This window comes from Asparagus officinalis, chromosome 3 (assembly GCF_001876935.1).
Source record: "Asparagus officinalis chromosome 3, Aspof.V1, whole genome shotgun sequence".
NCBI classification, from domain to species: Eukaryota; Viridiplantae; Streptophyta; class Magnoliopsida; order Asparagales; family Asparagaceae; genus Asparagus; species Asparagus officinalis.
The window spans coordinates 86,037,931-86,048,590 of record NC_033796.1 but is presented as its reverse complement, the minus strand read 5'-3'; positions in this window follow the sequence as shown (position 1 = coordinate 86,048,590).

Sequence of the window (10,660 nt, the reverse complement as noted above, 5' to 3'; positions counted from 1 at the left end):
CCGCTCCTCCCCATCTCCTCTCTCCCCGCAACCACCCCGAGCCGCTCCGACCACCCAAACAGCAGCCGCGTTCGCCGTCGCCACCAGCAGCGACCTCCACAGCCGTCGTCACCCCCGACCAGGTCCGCGCCATCGAACCCAAGCCTCAACCCGCTCGAGTCGCCGCCCCGCTCATCTCCGGATCCGACAGCCCCCAGCAGCCGCGTTCGCCGTCGCCACCAAGAGCGACCTCCACAGCCGTCGTCACCCCCGACCAGGTCCGCGCCATCGAACCCAAGCCTCAACCCGCTCGAGTCGCCGCCCCTCATCTCCGGCCGTCGGACCGCCGCCGTCAGTCCTGACCCGCTGCCCCCTCACCGGAGTTCTTCCGACGTCACGCCCCACCGAGTCAGACCCGATCCGCGAGCCGTGGTTCCGTCCGTCGACGTCGATTCGTTCTACGAACCCCGAGGCAAGATCCCGATCCTTATTTAGTTTCGTTCCAATCCTTATATTTGTCATAGATTATTTATGTGCAAGATCCCGCTTGCTCAGAACTATTTTTTGTAAAATATGAATTATCTGTTATGTTAATTTGTGGTAAAATATCTGTGTGGATGTGATGAATAATATTAAATAAAATTTAATTATGTGATAAATAGTATTTTCAGAATAATTATAATAGATTAAGGAATTTATTTTTATGACGAGGTTATTTTAGAATAATTATAATATTTTTTGAATTTATGTTGTGTAAGAAAATTATTTTAGAATGATAAATGTTTTCAAAGAAGTTATTTTGGTAAAAGTTTATTTTGTGTTATGATCGTGTGATTGATAGTTGTAGAACACAACATTTCATGTACATTGACACCGACATGTTGACACTTTTATTTATACTCATTCATTGTCATATATGCATACCTGATTCATCGTTAGTCTATATAGTTATGTTCATAATATGATTTGCATAAAATAGTTATATTTATTTATTATTTCTTGTTTTGTTGATAACCGTTAGTAGTTCATGTCCTTAGTGGCCTAGCGTGTCGTGTATAGGACCTAGATACCTATGTTTGTTGGCTTAGAAAAGCCGAGAATTGAGATGGGGAATTCCTGGTTTAGGTGATCGGATGTGATTGTTGATTATTCCAGGCTCGTACCAACGATATTCCTGTGTAACGTTGGGGTGGGTCTGAGGTGCAGTGATATATAGTATTGTTGATTATTCCAGGCTCGCACCAACGAAATTCCTATGTAGCGTTAGGGTGGGTCTGAGGTGCAGTGATATATGGTATTGTTGATTATTTTCAGGCTCGCACCAACGAAATTCCTGTGTAGCGTTGGGGTGGGTCTGAGGTGATGTGATATTATGCTTGTTGATTATTTCCAGGCTCGCACCAGTGAAATTCCTGTGTAGCACTGGGGTGAGTCTGGGGGGGCAGTGAACTGTTACATGTTGATGATTTGTGAACAACCGGTTATTCATGAATATGAGTTTTGACTATATGTGAGAGGTAGACCAGTGACCTGTATAGGATGGATAGTTGTGTTCTTTTCATACATAGATCGGGATTAATATTTAATTATTTACAATTTGAGACATATGGTATATACATGAGGGTTTCCTTGTTTGGATTATTTCGCTCGACGTACTACGTCTCTTGTTGTAGATTTTTAAATATTAATTCTATCTATTGTATGACCTTGTTGCTTGGATGGTTTCTAATCGCCACCTGCATGATCTTGTTACTTAGTTGCATGATCTTGTTACTTGGTTGATTTTTGGATTCGTATGATTATTAGTATTCCAGTTGCACGCCTCTATTGTTATTACTATCATCACATGTTCTATTTTTATTTCTGTTATCGTATCGTTTCCGTTTTGGGTTTCGTTGTTCTATTTTCCTTGTGGGGTCGGGTCTTGCCGTGCGCCATGCACCTGACGTACACCTGTTTTCTCTGGTGTACGTCAGACTTAGGAGAAGAACAGGTTCAACAGGAGCCAGAAGATTCTCAGCAGGAGTGCCTTGTAGATGAAGCAGAAGAAGAAGCCGAAGTTTAGTTATTCCCTCTAGTTATCGATGATCTTAGTTTACTTTGTAGCATTTCCTTTTCCGCTTGATCATGTATTTCATATTTATTCAGTGTTCTTTGTTCAGATAGTTTGTATAAGGGCATGTTTGACCCGTATTTTATGTCTCGGATGTTATCCTATTTGTGATATGATATTTCTTTATTCTGAGTTTGTCTATTATATTCTTGCTATGTGTGATCGGGGACCTGTGACTTCGCATTGTACTTATTTCCAGACGCTTAGCGTATTAGATTGAGAAGAAGAGGTCTAGCACTTATCTCTCCCCAGTCTAATACGTCGCGGGCTTGTTCACGTTCCGATTCCCTGGTATTTTGGGAAGCGGGGCGTGACAGGTTTTTTGTGGCCCATGCAGGTCACGGTCCGATTTCACACTAGAGAATATAGTAGACAATTTTAGATACATATCATATTTCATCCGCTTGAGACTTCTTAACTCCCGTATCTATTTTCTTGCCCCGTGATAAGATTTCCTTTCGTCCCTATTATCCACTTTTGACTCCGGAACTTTCCATTGTTTCTTGTCTCGCTCACTGTTGACTTGCCTTCTTTCCTTATCTCTGTCCTTAGATCCGTCTTATTTTAATTCGGCCGACGGAATTTGTTTTAAGGGTGGGAATGTAAGGACATGAATTTTTGGATTAGTTAAATAATTTTTTGGTTTTTAAAATATTTAATATAATTTTTAAAAGAAGTATTTGGTATTTTCTCGATTTTCTATATTTTCTATGATTTAAAAATCGATTATATATTATGTAAATGATTTTGATATTTTAAAATTTGTTTTGTGTGATAAAAATTTAGAATTAATTTTTAGTTATCGCTATATAGTAATATTTTAAATAATATATTGTATATTAGATTATATACAAATTATTTCATCCAGATTGTATCAACGGCCGAAATTGCTGTATCGATGCGAAGTCATCCAGGATTGTATCAACGGCCGAAATTGCCTTTCTTGAGGGCTCAAGACAAATCCAATGGCTCATATTCATTGAAGATTACTATAAATAGGGGTAGAGAGTGAGGGGTTAGAGGTGTGAAAATTTTTGTAACTCCTTTTGGAGAGGAGGGCTACTCTTAATTGAGAAGGCCTTCCAAAATTGTAACTTTTTGTTGCAATTAATAATAATAATTTTTTCACCACTTTAAATTTTTCTCTTCTTCTCTTTGTTGGATGATGAAGATGAAGATGAAGATGGAAGAATTATTTGAAGGTTTGCATTTCTTTCTTTTTCTCTTTTATTGCTTATTAGTTTAGATTTATTTCTATGCTTGTAGTTAGATTTTATTTTCTTGTTAAATAGCCAAGAGGCTAGAACCCTCTTGCCTTAGATTTATTTCATGCTTATAGAGTAGATTTATTTTCTTGCATTTAATTCTTGCAATTTTATTTTGTAGTTTAGATTTTGCACTTTATTTTGTAGTTAGATTTTAATTTCTTATACTATTCACCTTGAGGCTAGAACCCTCTTGGGTTTAGTTTTTCTTTTTGTTTATTTTTATTTTGTTTGATTCGCCTTTAGGCTAGAACCCTCTAGGAAATCACCCTTTTCTAAGAAGTGGGTTCAATTTTAGATTACCCATATCTATAATTGAATCCACCATCTTTAATTTCTTGCATTTTCTTTTATTCTAGAATTTTGTTCTTCATTCTTGAATTTTTTATTTGTTTCTTGATTTTATTCATTTTTCCTTCTCACCTTATTGATCATACTCATTCTTTTTCAAATCCACTCTCACTTACACTTTGCATCTATTTACACACCATTTTCACTCTCTCAATCTCTTCACAATCACATTCACTTATCACTCCTATTTGTCACGCACACAAAATAAGAATCAATTTCATATTTTCTCCTACAAAACACCTTCCTCGTGGGATCGATATCTTAAATACTATAACTTGACACGGTTGTGCACTTGCAACCTTTTTGGTACATGTTTATGCCGCATCAATGACCAACAAATCCAAGCGCTGACAAACTAGTAAGGCGAACCAAGTAATCGTAACCAGGTCAATCAAGAAGATGAGGACACGGGTGCAAATGAAGCTCATAATGCCAATAATCCTCCCGTCAATGCAGGGGGTGGTATCGAGAATGCTAGTCGTAACGCCACACTTCCACCTCAGAATCGCGCTAACGAAAACACAGGTGAAAGTTTGAAGATCAAAAACCTCGAGAGCAAAATCAATACGTTGATTTCCGCTCATTAACTTCACGCCATTTGATGGGAAGGGTTCACCCACTCAGCATTTGATTTACTTCAAATCACACCTAGGGGTTATCTCTGGTAATGATCCTCTGATGGTACGGTCCTTCGTTGGCACTCTTCGTGGAGCCGCCTTCGATTGGTATCGCCGCCTCAAGCCAGGAAGTGTGAATAGCTGGGACGACATGGAGACTAAATTCCTCACCGACTTCTTCGACGATGACACCGAGACATCCATCGGGTCATTTCTTGACGAGAAACAGAAAGACGGAGAATTAATTGATACCTTCGTCAAAAAGTTCCGGAACAAGGCGATGAACTGTCGGGACCCGATCACTGAGGAGTTCATTCTCCAGACTTGCCACAACAACCTCGCATTAGACGTGTTGGAAGCAATGGGGACAGCACCGTCCCAAACATGGAAGGATTTGAAGGTCCAAGGAAAGCAAGCCGAGCGATTCCTCAAAAGGAAGAAGGCCGAAAGGAGCCAACCGATGGCTAATCCTCCGAACTCGAACTTCGCCTCCCATGGTAGGGGCAAGGCACCTGCAGCGGCTGTTGATCAAACGTCGCAACAGCAGCCCCCCCGAAGACAGCAGAAGACTTCGGGTTCAAGACCCCAAAAAGAGTACTCCTTCAAGGATGAAGATGTTCCAGCCATTTTCGAGTCCCTCCTTGAAAACAACAAGATCAAGCTGCCACCTGTCGTAAATCAGGAGGAAGCTGACAAAACTGCGGATTCGAAATACTGTGCGTACCACAGGAGGATCTTTCATCCCACAAAGGATTGCTTTGCGCTCAAAAATAGCATCCAAACCTTGGTTGAAGCCGGCGTTATATCGCTCAATTAAGACGAATGAACACTCCTACAAGTATAAGAGTATAAACTGCTCCTTACTACACTCCGACAAGTATAAGAGTATAAACTGCTCCTTCCTACACTCCGACAAGTATAAGAGTATAAACTGCTCCTTCCTACACTCCGAAAAGTATACGAGTATAAACTGCTTCTCAATACTCTAATAGGTATATGAGTCTAAACTGTTTCCTACCGTTAACGGGGAAGTTCCTGGAGAATTTTATACGTAATATTCTTAAGGATAACCCGATCATGCAATCGAATGCAATGATAAACTCAGTTTCGCGAAGAAGCTGGGGGTGGATGATTCATGTAACGGGAAGTTCCCGGAAGTACTATATGTAATTTTCTTAGGGATAACCCGATCATTAAGAACAAAGTGATAAACACTAAACCCCCACTGTGATTTCCGAACACTCTTTTGCTGAGACGAGATTCGATCGCTTCGTTGGATCAATCTTCCTTCACAAAACTCTCATTGGTGTTTGACGACTCATAGTCTTCCCCCACAAAATCCCCAACCGATCAGACTAATTGACGGTGGGACCACCAAAATTCCTTTCGGTTGAATCCACTCAAACTTCTATGTGTTTGTGCACTCAACATTCCCATTATTAAATTCCGGACATAATGCTTGGAATTTTGATCTGTTAATTGTTCGCGGGAAAAATCACCCCTTCGTGTTAAGTCCTTATCACTTAACACTAGTTACAAAAGATCCGGTCTTTTTATAAGATCCGGTTACAATGAAAGAAAAGAAAGATTACAACTTTTTATCCTTGTTTGTCGAACAAATCACGAGCTCCTGTTTTGCGGTCGCTCGCTTTGTGGGTTCTTCGCCTGCGCCGGGGTTTATCCGTGGACCACCACGCGATCTAGATCCGGTCGGATCTACGCAGTACGATGGGTATTATTTCACGAAGAAAATAATAGTCGGGGGGGATTGGTTCACCAAGGAAACAATCGCCCAAATCTCGGGATCAAAGACCAAGCTTTGATCCGGAGTATGCCTGCGTAGATCTGAGATCCGGTCCTCTCGAACTCTTGCCTTATTTGGCGTTGACGATCACCGAGCACCAGATCTGGATGAGCAAGTCCTCGAAGTCCTAAAGCTTGAATCTTTTTTAGATCCGAGTCTTCAATCCAGCAGGGCTTCGCCTCCAAAAAATCCAACCTTTACAAATGAACACTCAATGGCCTATTTATAGGCTCGATTCCTGATTTGGCAGTAAGTCGGATTCCTGATTTGGCAGTAAATCCGATTCCTGTTTTGGCAGTAAATCCGATTCCTGTTTTGGCAGTAAATCCGATTCCTGTTTTGGCAGTAAATCCGATTCCTGTTTTGGCAGTAAATCCGATTCCTGTTTTGGCAGTAAATCCACTTCTGAGTTCGAGTCCGAAACCGATCTTGATTCGGTCGTGATTCGTCCGAGTCCGATCTTGTTTGGATGACTCGTTGACTCCCCGAACCGTTGGCTTGATTCCGCACGCGAATGGATGTATTCCGTTGCTTGCGTGCGATTCGTCAACCTCGTTGCCTCGTTGGTTCGTCGGTTTGTGTCGAGCTATGCTAAGGGACCTTTAAGCAATTTTATACGCCTACAGATACCCCCTCCAAAGTATTTCAGCCTCATTCTTTTATAGAAGAGTCTAGAATACTTTGGATATGATTGTCCCAACCTTCAGTCGGTGTAATGGGACTTTGGAATGGCTTCTGTTCATGATTCCTTTAATCTTCCAGGCTATTCGGTGCTTTGTCGAATGTCTGTAAGAGTTCCGGTGCTGCATTTATTGTCTGCCCGTTGTTGGAATTTTAAACTTGAAGTCGATTCCTGATTTTCTAATCTTTAGCTGACCATCGATTGTTGGCGTTGAGTTTTTATTTGCGACGCGTTGTCCGGCGTAGTGTTGTTGAGTTATCCTTAAGAATATTTATGAAAAATATTCTCCAGGAACTTCTCAACCAAAAATAGGGAATACTTTATACTCGTATACCTTATTGGAGTATTAAGAAGCAGTTTATACTAGTATACTTTTCGGAGTATTAAGAAGCAGTTTATACTCGTATACTTTTCGGAGTATTGATTTTTTCATTGCAACGTATTGATCGGCGTTGACCTAGAGTTACGCGTTGTCCGGCGTTGACCCTAGGATTTTGAATGTCGTTGGATGCTTAAGTCACGAGACCAACTAATGAAGCTGATGCGTCAGTGACTCTCGTATTTATAGGATTTTTAGCAAACTCTCAGCCATCAACGGGTTTGATAAGCCTTTACCGACTACCGTTTGAATCGGGCTAGCATGCGGATTATCTAAATCCGTTCCGCATGTGACGTTGTGCTAAGAGAGTTAACGCTCTTAGTGCTACGCTCTTGAATACGTAGACTTCGTCTTTCTCACGGGAATCCGGCGACGCGTGTTAGGCGTTATCTTTAGGATTTTTGGCAACCCCCCAGCCTTCAACGGATTTGATTAGCCTTTACCGACTACCGTTTGAGTCGGGCTAGCATGCGGATTGTCTAAATCCGTTCCGCATGTAACGTTGTGCTAAGAGAGTGAATTCTCTGAGACTTTGTGCTATGATGTTGAATACATAGGCTTTGCCATTGTTACGGGAATAGGCTACCCGGCAACGTGTATTAGACGGTGACTTATCCCTACTTTGGCTTCGGGATAAAATACCCCAGACTGGTATTCTGGTGTCTTTTCAATCGGTAAAAGACTAAACCGGCGACGCGTGTTAGGCGTCGGCATATCCTTTCTTAGGATTCAGGATGAAATTCCCCATGTGTGTAAGACATGGATTTTGGTGTTATTAATAACATCCTGCCACAATGTTGAATATGTGAGCGGGCGTTCTTTTTAACGGTTAAGAACTAACCGGCAGCGCGGGTTAAGCGCAGACTTATCCCTGCTTAGGTTTCAGGATAGAATACCCAAGAATCGAACTCTGGTGTCTTTTTCTACGGAAAAAGACTAAACCGGCAGCGCGTGTTAGGCGCAGACTTATCCCTGCTTAGGATTCGGGATAAACTTCCTAGACTGAAATTCTAGTGTCTTTTTCAATCGGTGAAAGACCAAACCGGCAACACGTGTTAGGCGTTGACTTATCCCTACTTAGGATTCAAGATAAAATTTCCTGTACCTGTGAGGCACAAATTTCGAGAGTTGAAAAAGGTGGTGTCTTCTCTTGGGGCAAAGACGAACCCGAAATAGGAGAGGAAGAATTTTATATTCTATCTCCCGACACTGAAGAAGAAGAATTTTATATTCTATTTTCAGCTGGAAAGGAGACTCGAGGTGGGATCTCCACCCCCAGAATCCGGAACTAGGAGTGGGACCTCCACTCCGAGAATCGAAAACTTCGGATAATCCTAACTGTCAGAAGGTTTGATTACCGAACTAAAGGTGAATTTCTCGTTTATCGAGAGTGAATTATGGTTTTGACCCTAACTGTAGGAAGGTTTGACTAAATGGGAGTTTGAGGTGACCCTAACTGTAGGAAGGTTTGATCACTTGATTTGAAAGTGGACCTCTCGTTCATTGGAGGAATCGAGAGGGGATTTTGACTGTGGTCCTAACTATAAGAAGGTTTGACCAATCGGGAGATTTGAGACGATCCTAACTGTAGGAAGATTTGATCGCTCGATTTGTGGACCTCTCGTTCATTGGGGGAATCGAGAGGGGGAGAGTGTTGAGTGCACAGACGCGGTGAGAATTTGAATAGGAGTTTTTTATTCATCATCTTGCTGTGGTGACCGGATTATCCCTAAGAATACACTATATAGATTTCTTTTGGGAACTTCCCGTTACATGAATCATCCACCCCCAGCTTCCTTTGCAAAACTGGGTATGGTATTGTACTCAGTTGGGTGTCCGGGTTATCCTTAAGAATATCAAGCATGGTATTCTCCAGGAACTTCCCGTGAAAGAAAGGAAACAGTTTAGACTCATATACCTGTTGGAGTATGTAAGGAAGCAGTTTAACCTCATGCACTTGTTGGAGGATTGAGACTTATCGGAGTCGTGCCATTCTCAATTGGCTTACCTCAGCGTTATGACGCCAGCTTCAACCAAGGTCTGAATGCTATTCTTGAGAGCAAAGCAATCCTTGGTGGGATGAACGACCCTCCTGTGGTATGCACAGTACTTCGGGTCCGTAGTGTTGTCAGCTTCCTCCTGATTTGTGATAGGCGGTAGCTTGATCTTGTTGCTTCCAAGGAGGGATCCGAAGATGGCTGGAACGTCTTCGTCCTTGAAGGAATACTCTCTTTGGATTCTCGGACCCGAAGCCTTTTGCTGCCTTCAGGATTGCTGTTGTGACATTTGATTAGCACCATCAGCAGCTGCAGGTGCCTTGCCCTTACCACGAGAGGCGAAGTTTGAGTTGAGCGGATTAACCGTCGGTCGGTTCCTCTCGGCCTTCTTCCTTTGGAGGAAGCGTTCGGCTTGTTCACCGCGCACCTTCAAGTCTTTCCAAGTGTCAGACGGCGATGTTCCCATTGCTTCCAACACGTCCAATGCAAGGTTGTTGTGGCAAGTCTGGAGGATGAACTCCTCAGTGATCGGGTCCCGGCAGTTCATCGCCTTGTTCCGGAACCTCTTGACGAAGGTGTCGACTAACTCCCCGTCCTTCTGCTTCTCATCGAACAATGATCCGATAGATATCTCGGTGTCGTCGTCGAAGAAATTGGTGAGGAACATGGTCTCCATATCGTCCCAGCTGTTCACGCTACCTGGCTTGAGGCGGCGATACCAATCGAAGGCGGCTCCGCGAAGAGTGCCGACGAATGACCGCACCATCAGGATTTGAAGTAAATCAAATGCTGAGTGGGTGAACCCTTCCCATCAAACGGCGTGAAGTTAATTAGGTTGAACTTCGTCGGATATGGGATTGATTCCCACTCTCTGTGGTAGGGACAAGGAATGCCCGTCTTCTTTATCTCTTGAGCAGAAATCAACGTATTGATTTTGCTCTCGAGATTTTTAATCTTCAAGCTTTCACCTGAGTCTTCGTTAGCATTCTCGTTACCACCCCCTGCATTGACGGGAGGATTATTGGCGTTATTCGCACCTGTGTCCTCATCTTCCAGGTTGACCTGGTTACGACGACTTGGTTCGCCTTGCTGGTTTGTCAGCGCTCGGATTTGCTGGTCATGCATTTCTTTCATATTCTGCATGGCCATCTGCATTTCGAGTTTGAAGCTCTCTTGCTGTTTAGCCATGGCTTCTTCGAGCATCTTGGCCACTTGTTCTATGCTTATCATCAGTGACTCGCGGGGTTGTTCTTCGCTGGATACTATATTGTCTGATACGACAGCAGAGCAGGAATTCGATTCTTCATCTTCTGACGGTAATCTTGTCCGAACCCTACCATAAGTTCCTTGTGTAATGGCTCCAGACTACAGACGAGTTAGATACCAGGGTACTTCCGGAATTGACTCGAGATTATCCCTTTTTGATGCCCTTTTGCTGGTCATATTGGTAGTGACCCTCGGAAATTCTCCATC